Source organism: Macrotis lagotis, chromosome 1 (genome assembly GCF_037893015.1).
Source record: "Macrotis lagotis isolate mMagLag1 chromosome 1, bilby.v1.9.chrom.fasta, whole genome shotgun sequence".
In the NCBI taxonomy this organism is placed as follows: Eukaryota; Metazoa; Chordata; class Mammalia; order Peramelemorphia; family Peramelidae; genus Macrotis; species Macrotis lagotis.
The window spans coordinates 183,059,590-183,085,009 of record NC_133658.1 but is presented as its reverse complement, the minus strand read 5'-3'; the positions used below and the strand labels follow the sequence as shown (position 1 = coordinate 183,085,009).

General features: G+C 33.5%; 1 protein-coding gene across 14 annotated transcripts in view; it reads left to right on the top strand.

The window, feature by feature from the left end:
• Positions 1-25,420, top strand: part of PLCB4 (phospholipase C beta 4) — a 517,486-nt gene that overhangs the window by 52,221 nt on the left and 439,845 nt on the right. For 2 of the 14 annotated variants that reach the window (XM_074209474.1, XM_074209462.1), the window contains exon 3: positions 14,451-14,690. The exons of 11 other annotated variants lie outside the window; for them this stretch is intronic. The gene's annotated coding sequence lies outside the window, so the exon portion shown is untranslated. Of the gene's footprint in view, positions 1-1,710; positions 14,691-25,420 lie in introns of those variants that run through there. One more of the 14 variants, XM_074209463.1, reaches the window with a different exon arrangement.

The window sequence follows — 25,420 nt, the reverse complement described above, 5'->3', positions numbered from 1 at the left end:
TTACCTATTTTGTGCTTTACTTGAGTCTTGTATTTGAAGATCAAATTTTCTGTTCATCATTTCATCAAGTTTGAGAGTCTCCAATTCCATTGAATGTCCATCTTTTCCACTGAAAGAATATGTTCGGTTTTGCTTAGGTGTTGATTCTTAGTTATAATCCAAGTTTATTTTGTCTTCTGTAATATCATATTCCATTTAACTCAGACACTTATTGACTGTATGACCTGGGACAAGTCATTTAACACTGTTTGCCTCAGTTTCCTCATTTGCAAAATGAATTGGAGGAAACAAATAGCAAAGCACTCCAGTATCCTTGACCAAAAAAAAAAACTCAAATGGAATCAAAATGAGTCAGATATGACTGAACAATTATTGAATATAATTGTCTTTATACCAAAACATATACTGGGGATATATAATCAAAGTTTTTTTTTTCATTTCATTCTGTTGGCTAATTTTTCCTAGCATATTTATAAGGTACTGTTGGACAATCTAGAACAGATATTAAATGCACTTTCAAAGAAGGCATCAAATGGTCTTCCTCTGAAATCACTTACTATGTTTGGTAGAATCCCAGGATTTCAAAAATATGAGTTGAGTTGGAAGAGGAAGGTATATTCCTATGACAGTTGGTTTAAAAAATCATATTTTGATGCTTTGTTTTCCCAGATATATGCAAGTATTTTTCAAAATATCCTTCTTCTCTAGTACAGTGAGAGAGATTGCTGGACCTGAAGGCAGGAAGACTTGAGTTTGAATGCAACTTCTAACATTACTTTGTAATACTAGACAAGTATATTTAATGTTTGCCTTAGTTTCCTCAACTTTGAAATGTGAATAATAATAACTATATTAATGATAATAACAATAATACTTAACAGAATTGATGTGAGGATCAAGTGAGCCCATATTTGTAAAAGCACTTGTGCACACACACAGTGCCAGTATAATATAAATGCTTAGTCTATTCCTTATTTACAAAATGATCATAGAACTAAATAAAAGCTCCTTTTAGACAATCTTTTCAAAATTTTCACCTTTTTCAACTGCCATTTTCTTATTTTTCTTGCATCTTCAACATTTTTAGGAATAATAATTATTACTGCAATTAATAATCATGATAAATTAGTATCTTGACATGTGGTAATGTGATTTCTGAATTTAGGGACTGTCTTTGGAGGGAGGGCTTATGTTCAATTTGAGGGTCCATTGTTAGTAATATATGATGAAACTGCCAGAATTTGTTCTCTGCTATAATAACCTCCCCAAATGCAGTCACCTCTCTATCATGACATCATCCTGAGGCAATGAAGCATGAATAGCAGAGGCTTTTATCGCCATGTTACTGACATTTCTGAAATCAATACTAATGTATGACTATACACCTGAGGTTGGAATTATCAAAGTAATTTTTAAGAGAAAGGAAAATATATTGCCTTGAATGGGGATTTTTGAATTTTTGGTAAGCAATTGATTTAGGAACAGATTTTTATTTACTGCATTTTAAAGAGTCCCCAGATGATAAAAATAACCATAATAAATTTTAGCTTTCATAACTCCCATGAAAACTCAGCTATTTTCTTTCATTGAAACATATAATTTTATAAAATCATACTATTATATTAAACAATTTAAATAATTTATTTGTAATTTTGAAATTCTTAATACATTATCTATACATTAATTATATTTGGTTTTACATAAATTAAATTTTTAAGCATTAATTTGCATAAATCAAATTTATATATAATTTAATTACTTTTTTTTAAGTTTAAAATCTACACTGAGACTTCTGGGATACCATGTATCTTAATTCAATATAATTATATATTTATTTTAAGCTTTAAAGCTGCTTTGAGACTTCTAGCACGCCCTGTATAATTTAAAATAGAATAACCTGGTCAAAATACCTTTCTCTTAAAAAAACAATTTATGGAATAGAACTAGCATTAATTCAATTTAGAATTCTATGTCTGAGGCCAAATTATTTTAAGTTGCACTTTTTCTGCTCCAAATAGATGGTTTGAAATACTTTAATCACTCAAAAAATTTAAATGCCAGCTCGTGCATTGTCAGAAATTAAGTCAATTCAAATTTAAACTTGATTTCAAAGAATTGGCTTCCCATGTATTAAAACTGGAATGGGGTGATATTAGCATGGCCTCTGCACCCAAACTTGTGAGGTTTTCAATATTTTTTGACACTGAATTTAGAGTCAGACAATTTAAATTTGAATCAGGACAAGATCTTTTGGTTTTAGAAATCTCTTTTCAGCTTTAAACCTATGATTGTAGAAGTTCTTTTCACCCCTTCCTTTCTACCACCACCTGTTTTCCTGTATTTCTGAACTTCCTGATTATGGACTCAAATTAAGACTATAACAATGAGGGCTTTGTCATCTTTCCAAAGCATTAGAAAGGACAAAATATCAGGAGAAAATATTTCCTCTGAACTTTTGGATAAGGAAGGTTTGTATTAGTTTTATACTGACACATTACTGGAAGATTGAAACTCTTATTGTTGAAGTTGAAGCAATAGCCTTTGGTTACTTCAAGTGTGAGATAGTGTACCCTTTAAAGTATTAGAGATCACTTTGCAGTATCTTTTATGGACCCCGAATAGTTGCTAGATTTGGAAGTCATTTTCAAGCAGCTGTTTAGCTAGGCAAAGCCTTTTTGATTGCATTGCTTTTGAAGACTGAAATTGGAAAACATAATCTGTTGTCTTGGTCTTGGGGATTTCTGATAAAGAGAATGCATATTTCCCCAATGGAAAAGTGAATTTGCTTGCAAAGTTTTAACTTTAATTATAACAATTTTCCTTACCCTCTTTTTTTTTTCATTTAGTCACTCAGTGTGCTAAGTATATATTTTTCTCTCATTTCCACAAGAGCAGAAATTGATGAAAAGAGTTGACTTTATAGGGAAAGCTTCTGCCAGATTTCCATAGGCAGTAAAAATGTTACAATCATTTGGACTGAAATGTAATGGGTAATATATTTCTTGACTGTAAATTCATTTATGTGGATATGCAAAACCACCATCTGGTAGCCTATAATTGGGTAAAAAAAAAATCAATGGACACATTAAGGAAACAAAAAGTTCAAGTCCTGCTCTAAGCTTTTCTTTTTCTGAGGGTGGTGCTGACATATTTCAAAGTGTCTAACAATTAAAATACTTAAAATGTTTCACTCTCCAAATTCTATGGTCTCTTTGCTGTTGTGCACCTCCCAAACTGTTTCCTCAGATAGCAATACAAACACTGGCAGACCACCAATAACAAATTCTTTGAGGACCTCCACCAGCAGCTGGGAAAGTGAACTTGTTCTGACTGTGGTAACCTGCAGAAAGGATGGCAGTTGAGGTGCTTAGCTTTCTTATAAAGCATGTATGTTCAAATGATAAACTTTCCAGGTATTTTTATGAGTGAGAAAATCTCAGAGAATGCAATATTGCAAAATGTAATAGACCAAGTGACAGTTACTGATAGGATATCTGGATTATGAGTTTTCAAACAGAATCCACAACACTTAAGAAATACCTATTCTATTTCCATCTTAAAGTAGCATAAAAACTCTGGAAGTACTCTCTCAAAAAGCTGGCAAGCTGAGTTCTCAGATCTAGACACATATCTCTTCATGCTGCCTAGGAGTAACCCCGAAAAGTTGGAGTTGTATACCAAATATATATGAAATAGGCAAGTAACTAATGGGTCAAGAAGATTCAAAAGCATCCATCCTTCTGCATAGGTCAAAATCTTATTCCCTCCTGCCTTGCTTTATTAAGATGTTTAGTTTTGAAATTACCAAGTCATAGGAAGAGTTTCATTTTGTTTTTTTATTCACCTTTAAAGATTATTTTGAAGGCTTTTGGAGATAGAAGTGATAGAAGATTAGTCCCTAAAATGAATTTATTGTATAGTTTATTGTATGTGAAGCTCTGTGGAATACTAATATTTTGTTCCACATCATTTTACCATTTTCTCCTTTATGTAGAATTCTAAACTCTTTTCAGATATGCTCCAAGTGTGAATCTCAAATGTTCCAGCTGGATTTTAGGTACATTGAAATTCTAAATATACATGCAGTATGGGCCCTCTTTCCAACTTATAATTGGCAAGTTCCCATAGGAAAAAATCATTATTGCTACTATAAAAGCACTTCTTATCTGTCACATTTGGGAAATGAAAGTTTTGTAAAGGTCACAATAAAGTATGCCCCCAATTATGCTGATGACTTGTACATTACAAATGATTTAATAGCTTGGAACATATCTCAGTTTTTCTTACAATGTGAAAGGGGGAAATTATTAACTGAATAACTTTATTTCATAATTTTAGGAGAGATTAAAAAACATTTAAAAAGTTGTGATTGATCATTTTATAGTCTATACACATTCTCACTTGGTGATTTGGATCTATTTAAATTGAGTAAGCCTACAAGTATATTAGTTCACCTTTATTAATCTGTCAAGGTTAATATCTGCATAATGAGTTCAAGATAATTAAAGATTCTTTGGCATCCATCTGTTAGTGTTTACACAGGACGGTGAGTTTTGTAACTGAGCCTTTGCTGCAGGTTCATTCCTTTCTTAAAGAGATTTCTTTGTTATGGATGACAATAATAAAAATACTTTAAGAACCAAACAAAACATACCTCTGTTGCCTTAGGCAATTTCAGAATTCCTCTTCTTAAACTTTCAGCACACGATGATATATTAGAAGGATCACATAACATGCTATAAAGAATACATAGCTTGTGTCTTGACAGCAGGTGAGAATGGTGTATTATTGACTAAGATAGATGTCCTGACATTTTCACTTGGTTTCAGGAATATGATTTGAAGGACAATTTATATAAATAATGCTATTGATATCCATTCTGTCACCTATAAAAGGAGATTATTTCTGAGACCAAGTGGTATCTCACATCTCCAAGTGAATTTAAATTGGGAGATTACTTGGATTTTTAGCATTTAAGGCAATTCATTTCAGCAGAGTTTAATAAGTACCTATTATATTCAAGGGCTTTTGATTAGGCAGCAGAAAAACAAAGTTAAAAACTGACAGTTTCTCAAGTATAATGAGTTTACAATCTCTGAGAAGGATATGACATATTAATAGTCATAATAGAAGGCAGAGTATCTTGATGACACAAGAGAGAACCAGAAAAATACTCCAGAAAAATGTAAAGAATTAATGCATGTATGGGCATCTATATGTTTTGGATAAGGGAGTATGAATCAGAGATTGCATGAAGGGAGTAGCATCTAAGACGAACCTAGAATGAAAAAATGAATGAATGAATAAATGGAAAGCATTTATTAAGCACTTACTATATACTGTGCTAAACCTCTGGAATACAAATTGAAAAGTAAGAAAGTCCCTGTTCTCAAAAATCTCACATTCTAATAAAGAAGGAGTTCATATAGGAAGTTTCCATTTCAAGTCAGATGGAAAGGTCCCATGATCTTTAGTGTAAAGCAGAAAGCAAATGGTAATACTTCTTTTAAACATCATTTCCACTGATAATATCATATTATTTTCTGAAAACAAGCCATTTTACTGTGTGAAGGACTTTGGTATCAAGAGATTTCTTTTCTGGGTGTTCATTGGTTGTGACTTTAGCAATCACAGAATCCAATGGCAGACTGCAACCTCATGAGAGTTGCTTCTCAGAATGATGACTGTGATGACTGGCCTCAAAGCTAGGCTCTTGTGATCAGCACTTGGTATTGGTGATGACAGGGAAGGTGACCTTGAAGAAAGAGAGGGAATATAAAAGATGCAGATGAAGATGGTCTATATTCCAAATTTAAAGATTGGCCTGAAAAAAAAAGTGGAAGTTAGCTTCAGTTCAAGGAAAAGATTAGTTTCTACAAAGCATCCATGGTGGCGAGAGTGAAGGATAGAAAAATGAATGAAGACCTGAGAGGTCAGTTGGGACTAGATTGTGCAAAGGTTTTAAATATCAGAAGAAACAGTAATAATTGCTATAATTATATATAGGCAATAGAGAGCCACTGTAATGTTTTCAGCTGTGGACTTACACGGACAAATCTCTACAAATTATTTTGGCAGCTATGTGAAAGATTGATTAGGGAGAGGAAGATAATGAGAGACAAGGACACCACTTAGGGAAGTGTGTAATAGCAAGAGAAGATTAAAGACCTAAACTAGAATGTTGGTAGTTTAGAAAAATTCTGATTTACATTAATATAGCAAAATAGAAAGTATCTTCATCTTGAAGTCAGCCTTCTTAGGTTCATATTCTAGCTCTGTCCCTTCCCATCTTTGTGACTTTGGGCAAGTCCTTCTTTGATCCTTAGTGTTCTAATCTATAAAGTGAACAGATTGAACTCAGCTCCTTTGAAGTTCTAATGTTTGATCCTATGCTCCTAAATGAAAAGAAGGGAACAAATGGAATTGACACTGTGTAGAAAGACAGAATTTGACAACTAATCAACTATGGTAGGTCACTGGTTTGGAAGAATCCTAGAAAACTTTAAAATTTTAAAACTTGAGTCATTAAGACTATAATAGTACCCCCAACAGAAATAAGGAAGTTGGGAATCATGACAAATTTGATACAAACAGAAGAAGAGTAATTTTGGAAGTCTTCAGTTTGAGGCATTGGCAGAAAATGCATATGGGAATGTATTAAATGGAGATGGAGTCATGGGACTGATGCTCAGAATAAAGATGAGGACTGGGTAATACAGATTTGAAAGTCATTTTGTGTAAAGGTGATCATGGAAGCCATAGGAAAAAGTGAGCTCATTGAGGCAAAAAAAAAAAAAATATGGTAAAAGAAAAGAAAATGACCTTGGACAGAATCTTAGAGGTCAGGTTGGTTGATGATGACCCAGGGAAAGCCAGAGAAGAAAAAGTATAACAATTAAAAGAGAAGTGTAAAAAAGTCAATAGAGATGAAAACTCTTGAACAATTAGTATGTCCTTGTTAAGACAACTTAGAAGGAGAGCAATAAAGTCAGAAAGACCCGAGTTCAAATATGATTAAAAACTAGTAACGTTAACTCTGTTTTCCTGTTTCTTTCACTGTAATATGAAGATAATAATAACACTTACCTCTTAGAGTTGTTATGAGAATAAAATGAGATATTGGTTTTTAAAAAAAACTCTTAGATCAGGCATGGTGCATAGTAGGAATTTTATAAATGTTTATTCCCTTCTCTTCCTCACACCTAACCCTTTAGACCAAGGTTGTTGCTTTTTCTTCATTATTTTTTTTCTAATTACATGCAAAGGAAGTTTTTCCAACATTCATCCATGTGCAAGTTACTGAATTCGACATTTTTTCCACCACTCTTCCTTCCCTCCCCCTCCCCATGGCAGTGAACAATCTGGTAAAAGTAGTACAGGTACAATTGTGGTTTTACATATTTACATATTAGTCATATGTGAAAGAGGAATCAGAACTCGGGTGGGGGGGGAACCAGGAGAAGAAAGAAACAACATAAAAGAAGTTTTAAAAGGTGAACATAGTGTATTTTACTCTGCATTCAGAATCCCTAGCTTTTTTCTCTAGATGAAGATGGCATTGTCTATAGCAGGTCTCTCAGGATTGTCCTTGAAAGCTGAATTGCTGACAGGAGTTGCATTTGTCCAAAAACTGATCATCTCACAATATTGCTGTTTATGTGTACAATGTTCTCTTGGTTCTAGAGCAGGGGTTTTTAACTTGATTAGTATTATTATTAGTATTATGAACTTCTTTGGCAAATTAATAAAACCTATGGACCCCTTCTCAAAGTAATATTTTATATGTGTAAAATATAATAGATAAGATTACAAAGGAATTGTACAAATTGTGAAATTATACAAATAATGGAAAGTCAAATGCTATAATATATATTTTATTTATATATGTATCTATGAATATATATATGTATACATATATAAGTATACATATATTAAGTCATGGAGCTCAGTTAAGAATTCTTGCTTTAGAGGATATACCTATAAAAGTCTAAAAAAGGTACTGTTGAAAGTAATGCTTTTAAATTTCCTAATCATATTTACATTCAACCTATGTTCTCAATATTATCTTTTCTCCATCTTTCACTCTGACCTGTTATATTGGGTCATTTCTCTTTTTCTTTGGTTCCTCAACTTTCTCATATCTTTGCTTTTCCTATTTCATAGCTCTATATTTGTTTCATTTTCCTAAACAGTAGATGAATTGCTCTTTTCTGAACTTTGTTCCTTTTTTATGTATTTCCTCTTTTCTTCTCTTCTGACTATAGTTTCCCAATATTCCTATCACCAAGTCCTTGTTCTATACAAGCAGTCTTTGTTGTAATTTATGTGGTTTTAACTGTACATCTTTTTTTATTACTTGGTCCTGGGTAAACATTGGTAAGCTATTCATCTCTATTCTAAATAGGGGAAATGGCAAGTCTTCAATTTATTGAATGTGATAAGGATAAGTCGTCCAAATATATTCAAAACATGTGACTGCACAGAAACACCCAGAAATCCTTTTAAGGGCAATTGTCTTAGCTCCCCTCAAAAGGCAAAGTCAAGAGAATCTTTAGAAGGAATCTGGATTTATGACCCTGGGTTGAATTAAATTGGAATCAGCCCTGGGAACTATGACTAATATGATCCAGAGACTGTCAATCTGAACAAAATGGTATGTGTCATAATGAGTAGAGAAATGTTTGTGTTTTAATTGATGTTACTAAGTTGACCATTCCTCAGGGATATTTTTAAGACCTCAGATTAATAAAGCTATAAGTAATTGAAAGTTTTGATTCTTACTTTTTTGCCTACTTAAAAATATACTTGTGTCTCCTCTTAAGACTTGCATACTGAAGATATGTTCATAATACATTTTGCAGAATTAAAGACAACATTGAAATGGATCATAGAGGTCTATTGCAATCTCATTTTGCATATGAATAATAGTAATATCTAATATTTATATAACACTTTAAAGTGCAAAAAGAGCTTTAAATATATAACTTAAATTGATTCTAGCACATTAATCCTGTGAGATGCATGCCATTATTATCCTCATTTGATAGAGAAAGAACCTGAGGATGCAATGTTAAGTGATGTGTCCCAAGATTACATAGCTAATAAATTTTTAAAGCAGAATTTGCACTCAGGCCTTCTTGAGTCCAAGCTCAGCTCCCCAATTGCCCAAAGAAGCCATAGTTGAGAGAGTGTGATTTGATTTACTAAAGGTTGCTTAAGAAGTGAGGATTGAAGCTAAGATGCCCTGGTCCTCTGACTACAAAGCCGGGGATCTTTTCGTTCCACTCTGCTACATTCCAAAGAGAAGGGAAAGCATTGTGGGAACCAAATTTCTTTCTTAACTATATAAAGTTTAGGCATTATGTTTGGAGGGAATTAAGTGTATATGTGAATGATTATATAAGGTGCAGCCAATTACAAAATGGGACAAAAGGGACAAAAGCCTTGCATGACTTGCTGTCATTTTGGGGTAGATTCAAAGGAGAAGACATTTCCAGGAGATTAGCCTCAATACATCCCTCTTGAGACAGATTATCCTAATAAGCTGTCAGTTGTCAGCCCATCTAGTGTGCTGTTAAAGCAAGTATTAGGATAGCAATTGGAAAATAAACGTTTACAAATGTACTAAAATTGAATTATAAATATGGTAGTTAAAGGGAATGCTTGGCAAACTGTTTCCTGTTGGCTTAGCTGTCTGGATACTATAGTTCTAGTGTCTGATACTTTTTATTTAAAAGAAAGAAACTGAAAGTGATTTTCACCTAAACATCCAGTAGTAGGGTGTTTTATATTACTTGAAACAAATTTGGGGGAAAAATCTTTTCCCCCCAACAAATTTTATTTGACAAACATACAATACATATGCTCTTTCTGATTGGGAGGAATTTTCTTTGAGAAGGAAGAGAAGAAAAGATGCAAAATGAGAGGTCAGTTTTTGAATGTTAAATATCTAGAAATGGAGAATGGTTTCCCCTGTCCTTTTAATAGGGACCTGCTAAATAGAACCTGTGCTATTATTTGTTCTTCAAATTTCTAACATTATTAGTTTTTAATCAAGATTTGTTTTCTCAAAAGCTGTTGTGTTTTTTTAATGCTTTATTATTGTTTATACTTTTAATGAACTCTAACCAATCACCTTTTCAAAACAGTTTTTTTTTCCTTTTTCTTTTACTAGCTAATGGTATTTTCTATATATTTTTCAGTAAGTTAATGATTAGGTCCTTTTTTATTGAAGAAGACCAATAACATCACTATGTTAGAGACAAGTTATAGTGTCTCTTACTATGGTTAATCAGACTGATATGAACTCAAAATGCACTACTATAAGTCAGTCATAAATAGCCCATGTAAACAATCTGAGGTGGGTTCTCTAAACTTGCACATCTCACCTTTCCTTTAAGCTGTTTCAATTCTGTTTTGCTCATAGAGCACAACACCCTCAGTGAAGGGGGCATGCCATTCTAGGTGATCCTATGCCAGTGTCTCCCATGCTGCACAATCTATTCCAGAGTTCTTGAGAGAGAGACTTTGAGAGCGTCCTTGTATCACTTTTTCTGACCCCCCCCATAAGCATTTGAACCATGTGACCAGCCCATCGTAGTTGTACTCACTGCAGTAATGTTTGAATGCTTGGTAGTTTAGCTTGAGAAAGGACTTCAGTGTCTGGTATCTTCTCCTGCCATCTGATCTTCAGAATCCTCCTAAGACAATTTAAATGGAAGAGATTCAGTTTCCTCGCATGACTCTGGGAGATGGTCCAGGTTTCACAGACATACAGCAAAGAGGTCAGCATGACTCTGTAAATCTTCAGTTTGGTAGTCAGTCTAATACCTCTTCTCTCCCACATTTTCTTTTGGAGTCTCCCAAATAATGAGCTAGCTCTGGCAATGTGTATGTCAACCTCATTATCAAAGTGTACCTCTCTGGAAAGTACACTGACAAGGTAAGTGAACTTATCTACAGTTTTCAAAACTTCTCCAGTTGCTGTTATAGATGGTTCCACATTGATGGTGTAGTGCTGGCTGATGGAGGACTTGTATTTTCTTGGTGTTAATTGCTAGTCAAAATTAACACAAGCAGCAGAGAATCAACCCATACTTTGTGGTATCTCAGCTTCAGAGTCTGAGATGAGAGCATAATCATCTGCAAACAAAAGATCATGTACCAACACTCCCTCCACTTTGATGTTTCTTGACTTGTAGCTTTTTCACATTGAAAAATTTGCCGTTATTGCAGTAGCTGACCTTGAGGCCGTGTTCATCTTCAGTGGAGGCATTTGATGACATGACTGAAAACATCATGTTAAAAGCATGGGAGCAAGGACACATCTTTGTTCCTCTTCATTGGTGACTAGGAAATCCCAAGAGCATCATCTACTCTAGAACCTGGAAATCATGGTGTCATGGAACTGACATACAGTATTGATGAATGTCTCTAGGCAACCAAATTTTGACATAATTTTCCATAAACCCTTGTTGACTGATGGTATCAAAGACTTTGGTCAGAACTTCAAATGTTGTATACAAACCTCTGTTCTGTTTCAGGCATTTTTCCTGTAGTTGTCAGGCAGCAAACACCATATCAACTGTTCCTTGACCCTTTCTGAAGCTACAATGACTCACAGAGAGGTGACTATTTTCTAGGTGAAGGATTTCTACGTTCAAATTATCAGACATGGTAGGGAGAACTTGGTGGGAATGGAGTTGGAAGCAGCAACAGTAATACAACTGAAGACTTGTAGTACCGTCTTCCATTTACCTAAATGTAGTAAAACATCCTTGATGCATCCTCACAGCAAACTCTGACACCTGTGATTGTTAAGAAGAGACAAACAGGATGAGAGGGTGCTGAAAGCAATGAGTAATGCTTTTCAATAAGTCAGTAACTGCTAAAAATTCATTATTCTGTGAAAAAGATTGTAATTCTGATATGATAAAAATTCTTTTCATATATATTTGATTTTCTTTCTAAAAAAGAATGGGAGATGCAGCATAGGTTTGCTTTTGATATATCTTGGTTATGTGACCATGAACTAGTCATTCAATTTCTTTTTCTTCGTGTTGCTTTTAGAGGCAATTGGAATGAAATGACTTGGCTAGGGACACACAGCTAGTGTAGTCTGAGGTCATATTTGAACTCAGATCCCACTTAGAGGGCCTGTGTTTTATTCACTGCACTACTTAAATTTCCCAAAGCAATAATTTTTCAGCTTAGGCAGTTCTCTGAATCTACCAGAGATGGGCAAGTTAGTACAATATATAGATGGGAAAAGTTTTCACACTGATGAGATTATAGTTCTAGATTGACAGAAAAAAAGGCTAAAATTTGGAGTTTGAAAAATATTTTCTATGCTGTTTCTTATGAGACAAAATTTATATATATATATATGTATATACACATAAGTATATATACACATAAGCATATATATATTTACTTTTATCTTCCACAAAAATATCTCCAAAATAAAGGAAAAAAAGTAATTACTAAAACTAAAATGTCATTCTAGAATTAAATGATGCAGAAGACAAGATAACTTGTGATGAATAAAGGAGAAAAAATATATTTTCATGTGTTAATTTAAGGAATTGTTGAAAATACTGAGATGAAAACATTAAGAATGTGAATGTATAATCAGAATCATATTGCTTGTCTTCAAGGAGTGCAGGAAGAGGTAAACAAGATAGATAATCTATAACTCAAAATTATATGTAATTATGAAATATTTAATGAAATAAAGATATTTTTTAAGAAAATATGTGATCAGAGAAAAATATAACCTGTTGAAGGAATGCCAGATTTTAAGATGAGAAAAAATATCCATGGAGTTAACAAATACCATAACTTTTAGAGAGATTTATGGCTATAAAATATTAGTGATGCCTAATAACTTCTAGAGGAAAGGAGCACATTTTTCTGAGAAATGAATGGATACCTTGCATTAAATAAGGCATTTTTTTTGCTTATAGTCCTTTGTTATGAAATTATTCAAGAAATTTAAATTTCATAAGCATTACTATAATTATTACCCCTTTCTACATACTCTGAAGTGCATTTTTCAGTTTGTTCATTGAAAAGATGTTGCATTTTTAATGATATTATTAAATGAAACAGAAACACTGAGGACTGATCTGAAAATTAATTTACTTTCCTAATTCAAATTCACATGAAAAGATATTTTTTAGCTTTAGAGAGACTGGCTTAATTATTTTCATTTCATGTGAAGTCCTTTTCATCAATTTCCAAATTATGTCTCCTCATTATAATGCTGATTTTAAACCAATGAGAATACTTGTGATTCAGTTTTTCTGCCTTCTAGAGCAATTAGGGTCTCATTTTTTTTAGGTTTTTGCAAGGCAAATGGGGTTAAGTGACTTGTCCAAGGCCACACAGCTAGGTAATTATTAAGTATCAGAGACTGGATTTGAACTCATGTACTCCTGACTCCTGGGCTGGTGCTCTATCCACTGTGCCATCTAGCCGCCCCTTGGGTTTTATTTTTGAATAAAGTTTCCATGATATATTAATATCATAAAAATATAATAATTGAATCTCTAGGTAGATACCAGTAATGTTACCATTTTTTATTCTTTATTTAGAAAAGCAAAAAAAAAAGCTTAGTTCATAAGCTCAAGAAGTTCACTTTTCTTGAAATAATGAAGAATTCATTTCAGTTGCTGCTATCTTCTTTAATATACTTAACCAATGAATAGAGTGCATTAAATATATTATGTGCATTATAACTATGAATTTTTTGTTTTTGGCAAGCCCTTATTTCATGAAAAAATCTTAGACTTTTATGAGAGTTAGTCTAAGCTAAAGTAATTATTCCTTCTTTATATGAAATCTAATGTTTAGCTATTTTGGAACTACAGAATTATTTTTACTAAAATACTGTTTTTTTTTAAAAACATCATCTAGACTAAGAAGATATTTAAAGCAGTTTTTCATATGATGGACACATTCCCACTTAACTTGATTTTTTTACCCCCTTTGATGTTTTCATTTCTTTTGAATCTAAGCAAATGTATGTGATGTTTCCATAATAAATATAGGCAGTATTGACCAAAGTAAAAATACTCTGGTGGAATACCATCTTTTATCCAACGATGATTTTTTTTTCCTTTTCTTCTTGAATAATCATTTTGTTACGGTGCGTGGAAGGCCAGTATACTTACTCTAATTACATCCCCCATGCAAGCAAACTTCTATTTGTTGCTTAGAAAACTGGCATGGAGGGAAGAAGAAAGGTGTAAAACAAAATAAATCAGCACCTGTGGAAAATCAAATGGATCAGTGCAAGTTTCAACATGTCAGTTTTTTAAAGTCCTGAAAGAAAATAGACTAAGGATATTATAGTGTACTAAAAAAATAAATAGCCTCACCTTGAAAAGAAACTTCTTGTTTCTTCTAGGCAGCATGCTTTAACATTGCTATTATGTTTTATATTACAGGTGGCATTTTCTCGTCTGCTTTTAGTTACAATTGTGTTTCTTCAGAATGACATTCTGTGTACAGGTAGAGAACCAGAGAAGTTTTACAGAAGGGGAACAGAAGGAATATTTGAATGTTAAGAAGTTTCTATAGAGCCCTAGTGGCTTTTATCTCCATTTAAAACCTAGAGAATCGCAAAGCTGGAAGAGACCTTGCAGATTATTCCATGCAGCCTCCTCTAGTACAGAAGTGTGACCCAGGTAGGTTGGATCAATTCAAAAAGGAAGGGGGCCACAGAGCCAGAACAAAGTCCCAGGGGAACCTGACTCCTAGTCTGGGATTTTATTATGTAGTTTCCCCTTCTGCGGCAATGTTCATTGACTGGTAATCTAGGAGTCAAAGGGTTATATTCATTGCATCACTCTTTAACCCTGTAATATTCATCCTAAATTTGCTTAGTTGTCATTCTCCTTATTGATGGTTCATTCCAGAAATACTACATCTTAAAAGTTAATAAGTATGATCAGAGGAGTCACTTTGGAATGGCCAGGACACAAGAGGAAGTCCTCTCATTAAATGACAAGAGCATTGTTATTTAGACATTTGGGACAAACTTTTAGTTAGCTATATCCTCTTTTGACTCCACCCACCCGGATGCTTGTACAGGAACTGTAACTTAATGCTGGTTAACATCAGAATTTGAGCTCTGTTATTTTAGCATTTTAAATGTAAAACACTACATTTTATTAAGTGAGTACTTTTTTTTTCTTTATTATCTGGACTACAGATTCTGCTTATTTCATTTCCATACATGGACCTTGATGCCAAGGAATAAAGTAAAACAGTCCTATAAACAATTAAATTTCTAGCTGTTAAGATCGCCTTTTACTATATATAGATTCTTCTTGCTTTTGCTGACCATGTTTAGCCTCTAGGCTGCTCTTGGTTTTATCTGGTTTGTTTTTCTTGGCTCATGTTGTTATCCTCTGTGTATTGTATTTTTTTAAATGTAAAATTATGTATTTAGCAACAACCTTTGGAGCATATTATGTTTCTTTTAGTGCAGTTGCTATGCAAGAAAAAATTACAACCAAGGAATTACAAGTCAAGTCAAAAGTTAGGCTGCCATATCTATTGAGCTTAGTAGCACCAAGTGAGGTGTGAACATCTTATTGCTCTTTGGGGAATGTTAATGGAGGTGCCTACTTATTTACTTATTTACATACCAATACCAGTTAACAGTAGCTAATATAAAAACTGCAGAGCCTAAATCCTCGAATTCTAATTAAACCCTTCTTCTTGAAAGGGAGATCCAAGTGTATGTGTGTTTCTTGTAGACTGAATCTAAATACCACCCTCACAGAAGCCAAAATAAACTTGAACCATCTGTATGACAACTAAGCAAATTTAGTGGGAGGAAGATTCATGCATACTTCAGAACTACTACTTCTGCACTCCCCCCCTCCTTCCCCTCAGGTTTAAAAGATAAATTATTTTAATTGATGTGTCGGCTAGCCAACTTATATTGAATGAATAACTTTGATAAGTGGAAAACATTTTGGATTCTCAGAAAATAGAGTGTAATGTTCCAGCAAATTTGTTTCCCCTTTTTAGTAGTTGACAGAATATCACTGCAGATGTTTTCTTTTTTTGGTATATCCCTATATTTGGAATTTCATCCTAGGAAGTCCGAGGAAAGTGGCTGCTCCCTCTACTCTATGTCGTTAGAGCTCTTAGTTTCCTGAGTCAAAAGCTAACTTATCTGGTCCTAACACATTGGAGGCTAAAAGGTCATGTAGCTGATGCCTTTGAATAGTGACTTTTACTTCAAGTAAATAACAAGTAAAATTTATCCATAATGCTAATATCACTTTACCTCATAATGTCTGTGATGCAATAAAAATGTTATATTAGGGCATTTTTATGAACAATGTTATATAGATAATAAGTAATTATTTTAGTCTTAAATAGTAAAAAAATTATTAAATTTTCTTATGCCTTTTTAATTCCAAATGGTATGGATCACTCTCTCAAAAGTTTCCAAGGACCTGGAAGATAGCTTGTATAGGGAAGTCAGGTACTGGTTCAGAGAGAGTCAATAAAACCAAACATTTTGAGAGTATTTTTGTTAATGAAAATAATTAACTTTCGCTCAACATAATATTGGTTTTTGTGTTGCATAGAGAGCCTTGGATAGAAAATAGGACTTTGAGTCAAGAGTCCTGAATGTTATGTGATTAAGAATAAGGCACTTGACCTTAACTCTTAAATTTTGTCATCTACAAAAAAAGGAAAATAGTAATTACATTATCTACCCCACAGGGTTCTTGTGTGAAAAGTTCTTTTCACATGTTAAAATGTCATATAAATTTAAATTGTTATTATCATTATTAGCTGTGTGAAATAAATGTTTCACTTGCTGTAAAATTCATGATGAATACCATCCCATATTCTTTAATTCTTTCTTTCATGTTCTCCTTTGTCCTTCTCAGACATATTCTGTATCTGAAACTGACAGTAGAACAATTTTCACTTTGGGGGAAGTTGGTCAATAGATAGTTTCCCCTTTGGAAAACTTTAGACATTATTGTTGGGTATTTTTCTGTTTCATTTTCAACAACTAAATTAGGTGCCCCAAATAGTTTTTAACTAAGAAGAAAAAAAGTTGCTTATTTTTTGAACAAAGTCTACATGGTCCCAAATAGGTCTGATTTATAATGCAATATATGACTTTCTGTATTTCTAGATTCCTGCTGGTTGTTGCTATGTCTATTGTGAGAATAGGGAAGAAGGAAGAGAGAGGGAAAAGAAAAAAAACAAAAGAAACTAAAATCCCTTATCCTCCCATGTCTGCTTGCTTCTAGCCTATATATCTTTTTTTGGTTTTTGTCTCTTATCCATTACATTAACCTTGCCTGTAGCTTTGTGACATTTCCAAAATGGAGAAGCATGTCATATATCACCTATGCTTCACTGAAGTCAGTGCTAAGAGTATAGAACTCTCTTAGCAGGGACCAAGGATGTATACCTTAGACACTCCACTTGAGACTATTTTTCCTCCAAGTTGTCAGTGACTCTTTTAATCACTATTTTGTGGAATGAGTCATTCAACCAGTTTTGAATTTTTGTCAAATATCTTGCCAAGATACACATATATAGTATCTAAAGCATCCTCGGATATGCCAGGCTAGTAATCTGTCAAAAAAATGAGGTCTGCCATGACCTATGCTTGATGAACTCATTCTTTTTTTTATTAGGAGGATATATGACAATTACTAAGAGTTCACAAATTATCTCTGTAGTACTATGTTTTAGAATCTTCCTAGGAAAAAGTGAGATATTTTGCTTTCTCTTTGGAAAAGTAGTGATTCTTTTATTTTCCTGATTTTTTCAATTGTCATGTGATCAAAAGCTTAGAGCCTGAAGGGTCCATAGAGATCACATAATATAACACTCTCGTTTTTTTTTAAGTAAAGACAAAGAAACCCTGTGAAAAACTGAGTAAATACATATTTACTTGCTTTTGCATAGTCTATGCCAATTCCATGCCAAGAAGATACTTTCTACTCCTATTTTCTTATTATCCTTGACTTCCTTAGGCTTAGCTTATGTGGTACTTCCTATAGAAATCCTCCCAGTGAGTAGGGATTCCTTTCCTCAAATAATCACATATTTGATACAACATATATTTGCATATATATATATATATATATATATATATATAATACATACATGAGCATGTGCTCACATATAACTATATTTCTATCCCTTTATTCTTAGCTTGCTTGATACAATTATCATCTTTCTGCAGATGGTTCCAATTCTAGAAGTGTCAAACTTGCAAGCCTTCCACAAAACTCCCAAATGAAGCCAGAAACCAGATTCAAATTTAATTGAGAAATGTTTAATGAAATAAATAAAAATAATCAATTTGAATAATGTTAATGTTTGATGGTCTAAGAAAATATAGGGCCAGCAGGCTCTATCTTTGATTTTGTCAGTATTACTCAAATCTATATTAAGCATTCATTTTTTTACACTAAATTCTGATCTTGAACTCTACACAGATGTCCCATATGCATTTCTTTTTTTAAATTAAAAAATATTTTTTACATTTGAATTTCAAGTTTTTTTCCTTGCCTCCCTCCCTCCCACCTCTGTGGTAGAGAAGGCCAACATTTGACACAGGATATATATATATATATATATATATATATATATATATATATAGATAGATAGATAGATAGATAGATATAATATATGTCATAGATGATAAACATAGCAGTTCTTTCTCCTGAGATGGAGAGCATCTTCTTTCTCAGGTTCTTTGTAATTGATTTCAAGATTCATATAACTCAGTGTAGTTTAGTCACTCACATTATTAACTCTTTGTGCAATATTACTGTTACCATATACATCATTCTCTTGGTTTTGCTCATTTCACTCTTCATTATTTCATTCAAGTCTTTCTGGTTTTTTTTTTAAATTTAACCTTTTCATCATTTTGTATAGCATGGTAGTATTCCATCACAACCATATACCATAGCTTCTTCAATGATTTCCCAATTGATAGACATTTTCTCAATTTCCAATTCTTGGACACCACAAGAGAGTGACTAGAAATGTTTTAAAACATATAGGTTCTTTTACATTTTCCCTGATCTTCTTGAGGAACAGATATAATAGCAGTATTACTGGGATATATATATTTCAATTTTGATATGTCCAAAACAAAACTCATTATCTTTCCTTGTAAATGCACCACTCTTTTAATTCCTATTGAAGACAGAAACATAAATGTACGGACCCAGAACTTTAGATTCATTATTTTTGCTCCTCTTCTGTATTCATTCAACTTGTTACATATTTTAGAATTTGCTTTCATTAAATCTTTTGCATCTTTCCTCTTCTCTCTTTTCACATGGCCTAGTTAATATCCTTACCACCTCTCAACTAAACTGGTAGAATAGCTTTTAAATTGGTTTTCCTTTGCTTCGCCTAGTCTTTCTCTAACCTATCCTTCAAAAAGAAGCCATGTATGTGTATTGTCTATGTGTTCTTATTTATTTATTTGTTTGTTTGTTTGTTTATTTATTTATTCTGAGACTGGAATGGGAAGGGGCTGAAAATAAGATAGGGACTGAAAATAAATAAATCTGGAGAAGTAGATTGCAACTATATTTTGAAATGCAAGTCAATTAACCTTTCTAGGTTTCAGTTTCTTCACTTATCAAAATGAAAATGTTAGGCTAGTTCATCTCTAAAGTAACCCTTCTAATTCTCTGATCCTGTAAGTTTTGAAAACACATAGGAAATCTAAGACAAGAATAGATTTGGTAGCTGTGTGGCCTTGGGCAAACCACTTAACCCCATTTGCCTTGCAAAAAAAAAAAAGAATAGATTTGGAAGGAATCTGGCAGATGGAAACATCAGAAGAGAGGAGACTAGAAGCAAAACGGAGGAATTTCAGAGTTCATGAACAGAGAACTAGCTAGCATAGCGATTGTATGATCCATGATGTGACCATTGTTGTGAAAAGCTAAGGCGGGTATATTCAAGGTAGTTTATGAGAGCTGATCAGGCTGTTAAACTTGGAAGGCAAGTTATTCAAGGGAACAAATGAACTGAAGTCTAGTGGTTGAACATAAGTAGAACTGGAATGGATAATATAAATGAATAATCAAAAGGAAGATTTTCTAAGTTAGGGTATAAGTAGATAATACAGAAGTGACCCAGAGGAGCAAGGAATAAGATTATTCTTTTTTCAGGCCTTCTTTTTTTTCCTTGTTGGGGTAAGGCATGAGAAAAGGAACATCATATAAATGATATAATGATTTTTATAGACATCAAGGTTTCTGAGGTCAATGAAAAGTGTAAGAAATGAAATTAAGTTATCTAGAATTAAATATAATTTATTAATAGTAAAACATGGGTTTAAGATAATAAAAATGGAGAAAAAAAGGCAGAGAAGAATATGGACCTCAGAGGATAAAGAATGGAGATAGTTGGAAAAATGACATTTTTGTCTTAGTAGGCTCTGATTTTGAATAATAGAAATAAGGAGAGCAAGAGGTGATTGTTAGCCATTGTATGGGGGCGAAGTAATTGATCAGGCTTTCTAGTCCTTTGATGGTTTTATATGTATATGTATATGTATATATAATATATATATATATGTAATTTGAAGAATAACTGAATAAACTAGAGCTATTTATGTTGCTGAAGTAAAAATTAAAGAGAGACATGATCACTAGTTTCAAGATACATTTTTCTTTATTTCAAGGGTATGAATACTCCTTTTATAAATGAATATTTCAGCTTCTCTGTAATTTTTTGTTCTTTAGAATTCTTTTTCATGTTTTCTCTTAAAACCTCTTTAGAAGGTCTCTGTTGAAGCTGTTTTTCTAGATCATTTTTGAGTACATGAGTACCCCTTTTGGTCTGATTGGCCATTATCCTTTGATATCACCATTTGCTTATCCTATCATCATTAGTTTTTAATCATAATTTCATCTGTTTTCCGAATGAGGTCTTTCATGTCACCTTTTGTATGTTTTCATTGGGAATATATTGTAGCCTATTAGTAATTATTGTGATTTCTTCATTGATCTTTGAGTAGACTATAAATTTGATTATTCATATTTTGTGGTTTTTATAGAATTTTATTTATAGTATCACTAGGTTCAATGTACAAAATATTTTTCTAATATTTATAGTTGTTCAACATGGACTGAGAAATAGTCAGATATACTAGTGATCTAACTTTAAAACTAAGATTCTCTGAGATGAAACCTTGCTTTTGACATATCCTAGCATTTGTGACCCTAGCAAAGGATTTAATCTTTCAGTATTCTGATGACTCTGTAAAACTATGAAGCTGCAGAGAAGGTACCGAACTGCCTTGAAAGAGGGAATTTCCTCATATGGGACTTTCCTATACCAGTGAAATCAACAGGTTCAGTTCTAACATGAAATAGAACATATAACATTAGTGTTGGAACATCACATGAAGGATCCAAGTAGTGGATGTCTCCCTATTAGAATCTGAGTTTTTTGCCTTTGTTTTGTCTGTGCTTAGTAGAGAACTTAGAGCTCCCAGTAGTAACAAATGCTAATTGATGGACTGAATGAATGACTTTTAAAACCACATCTCTAAGATGCTGAAAAAGGAATTCATGCATTAAGTAGAAATCATGAAGAAAGCAAAGAATTGAACTAGACAACCTAAGTTTGTTCAATCCCTAAGATTATATGATTCTGAATAAGTTCTCTTTCCACTTGACTGAGGCAGCTGAGTGCTGATCTTAGATGATAAAAACCTGAATGCAAGTCACTTAACCTCATTTACCTTAATGCACTGGAGAAAGAAAGGAATGTATTCCAGTATCTTTGTCATACAAACTCCAAAGATAGTATGGTTCATGGATTCCCAATGAACTGGACACAACTGAATGAATGACCAACCCAACAACAACCCCTCATTTTATTCCTTTGTGATTCAATATTTATAGTTAGAGATGCTAGAAATAAACCCAAAAAATGAACATCTGGCTAAAGCTCCTCATTAGAGACTTCATGAGGTCAGTCTATGGCTTTACTTATAACATATAAATTTAATTAGAATACTACTTGGGATGCGCTGTATTTATAAACAGCCTTCACGAGAAATCTGTTACTTACTTAACTTCATGGGTCATTTCTCCTCTTACATGATGTTTATCTAGATGCCAAGATCCCTTTGAAGTCAACAGAAGAATAAATATAGAAGGAAAATGGAAATGCATGATTACTTTAATAATATTCAACTTTTAAAGTCATAGAAACAAAGTAGTTAGAAATTTTGGGTAGCAAGATTCTTATTTTTATTTGATGAGAGCTGATTTTCTTTCAATTAAATTCAGCAAGCTAGTTTATTTCTGCCTTTTGTTTATATTCGAGTAATTTTTTTTAATAACCATATCCTCTTCTCTCTTTTACCATTGAATCTTCCCATTTAACAAATTCCCTTAAAGATTTAAGCAAAATCTAACAACAGGTTCTATAGTCCCTGACCTTCCTACTAACAGGAGGTAAGGAGTGTTTCATCAATATTTCTCTGAGAAGGATTAGTCAGTACAACTAAACTGCCTTTCAGGATCAATTTAATTTACATTATTGTGTTTATTGTGTATATTATTTTTCTGTTTCTTCTTACTTTTAATAAGATTTCTATTTTTTCAGAATTTTTCATAATCATCATTTTTCATTGCACCATAAATTTTCATTACATCAATATACCACAATTTGTTCAACTCTTCTCTAATTGTTGGGTACTCACTCATCATCTCTTAAGTTTTTTTGTGTTTGCAAAATAATACCATGAATATTTTTATCCATATTTTGGTACCTTGTTCTTTTGTTTGTTTGGTTGGTTTTTGTAGTTTTTTGTGTGGTTTGTTTTCTGAATTACCATTCAAGATACTAGGTCTGGAAGTAGAAAAGTCAAAAGCAAAAAAACAAAAAAAAAGTAAAAATGAGAATCTTTGTCTTTAAAGTACTTAAATTTTACTGGAGGGTATTTTGAGAATATAGGTGTTACTTCTGTACAAATCCACATTCATTATTTGATTTAGTGGTTGTTATAAGAAAGTTTGAGTTGCTCAATTTGTTACAGTCAATGTATTTGATATAGTGATAATATTATTATTGAATTGGACATCAGAGAGCATGAATTTAGGCCTGATTTAACTCCTTGCTATCTGTGTGAACTAGTCAAATCACTTTACTGCTTGGGTTTCATTTTCTTCATTTAAAAAAAACGAAAGGGTGAACAATATCATATCATGGTGGATTGAGGGATGAAAGTAACTGGGAGATTTTTCAGTCCTTCATTCTGTGTCCATATTTGCCTCGGAAAACATTTGGTTCTATAACAGGTTTATTGAATACTTATTTTATGCCCCAAACTGTCAAATTATCTAGTAAATGGGGGGGGCAGAGCCAAGATGGCAGAATGAAGGCAGGAATTCCCTGAAACTTGTTCCCCCCAAAACTCCAAAAGCCATCAAATTTTGACTGTAGCCAAAATTTAGATGGGCAGAACCCACAGAAAGACTGAGTGATACAATTTCCCAGTCTATGATAACTTAGAAGTTCCTCAGGAAAGATCTATTTCACCAGGACTGGGGATTGGAAAAAGTCGCAGTGCATGGCTAGATGCCTGGATCCATGGCAGAGGGGGTAGTTTCCAGATCTCTTGGCCCAGGGATAATGGGGACAGCCAAAAGGGATGGTGAAAGAACTCTGCCACACCAGAGTGAATGTGGAGTGAGTGCCAGCCTCAAAGCAGCCCTGCAGTAAGAACCTGAAGTGGGAGTCTATAGAGCCACCCAACATGTTCAGAACTCTCAGCCCATAGACAGTAAGGGGGCCAGGGGAGACTACAGAAGTCTCTTTGCTCTCCCTGGGGCAGGACTCAGCTGTTTGCCCATACTCAGATCCAGGTTGCTGTATGGGCCCCCTTCTTACAGTTCCAGGGCAGAGGGGAGGGCTTGTGGTCATTCACATACCAATGTACAGGCAAGAGCACAGTCAGAGCCTCTCATAAAACCCTTGGAGGAATTAAGCTACCAGTGGGGTATACCAACCCCCCCCCAAAGTTCTTGGAAGTGTAGTAAATCAGCCATAGGCTGAGGAAATGAGCAAATAACAGAAAAAGAAGAACCTGAACATAGAAAATTACTTTGATCCCATGGAGGATCAAAATACTCAAATGATGACAAAATACAAGCTTCTGTACCCAAAACCTCCAAAAGAAATAGAAAATGGTCTCAGACAATGGATGAGCTCAAAAAAAGACTTTGAAAAGCAATTAAGGGAGGTGGAGGAGAAATTGGGAGGAGAACTGAGAGAGATGAAGATTAATCATGAAAACCAAGTCAGCAACTTGGTGAAAGAAATACAGAACAATACTCAAGAAAATACCATATTAAAAACCAGTTTGGGACAAATGGAAAAAAAAGCAAAACAAAAGGTAAATGAGGAGAAGAATGCCTTAAAAAGCAGAAGTGGCCAGCTGGAAAGGGAGACAAAAAGTTCTCTGAAGAAAATAACTAAATACAGAATGGAACTAAAGGAAGCTGATGACTTTGCAAGAACTCAGGAAGAAATAAAACTATTCCAAAAAAACCCACCAAAAAACAAAAATTAGAAGAAAATGTGAAATATCTCACTGGAAAAACAACTGACCTTGAAAACAGATCCAAAATAGATAATTTAAAAGTTATTGGGCTACCTGAAAGTGATGAACAGGAAAGGAAATGAACCTAGACTTCATTTTTCAAGAAATAATACAGCAAAATTGCCCTGAGATTCTAGAAGCAGAGGGTAAAATAGAAATTGAGGGAATTCACCAATCACCTCCTGAAAGAGATCCCAAAAGAAAAACTTCCAGAAATATTATAACAAAACTCCAGAACTCTCAAGTCAAAGAGAACATGCTAAAAGCTACCAGAAACAAACAATTCAACTTCCATGGCTCTATAGTCAGGATTACACAGGGTCTCACAGCATCTACATTAAGGACTTGTAGGAGCCCTTGTTTACTTATTTTATATTATTAAAATAATCTTTTTGTGAGAGTAATCACAAGCCCTCCTTCCCCCCCCCCCAAAAAAAATGATTAGAAACCTCAAGAATAATGAAAAAGGCCCCCAAGCTTGTAGGGCTTGGAATATGATATTCCGGAAGGCAAAAGATCTTGGTTTACAACCCAGAATCAATTACCCAGAAAAACTGAACATTCTTTTTCAGGGGAAAAGATGGACTTTCAATGAAACAGGGGACTTTCAAACTTTCCAATTGAAACAACCAGAGCTGAACAGAAAGTTTGATGCCCAAGTACAGGACTCAGATGAACCATAGAGGGGGTGTACAAGAAAGACAAATTATGAGGAACTTAATGATGTTGAACTGCTTGTATTCCTGCATGGGAAGAAGATACTGATAACTC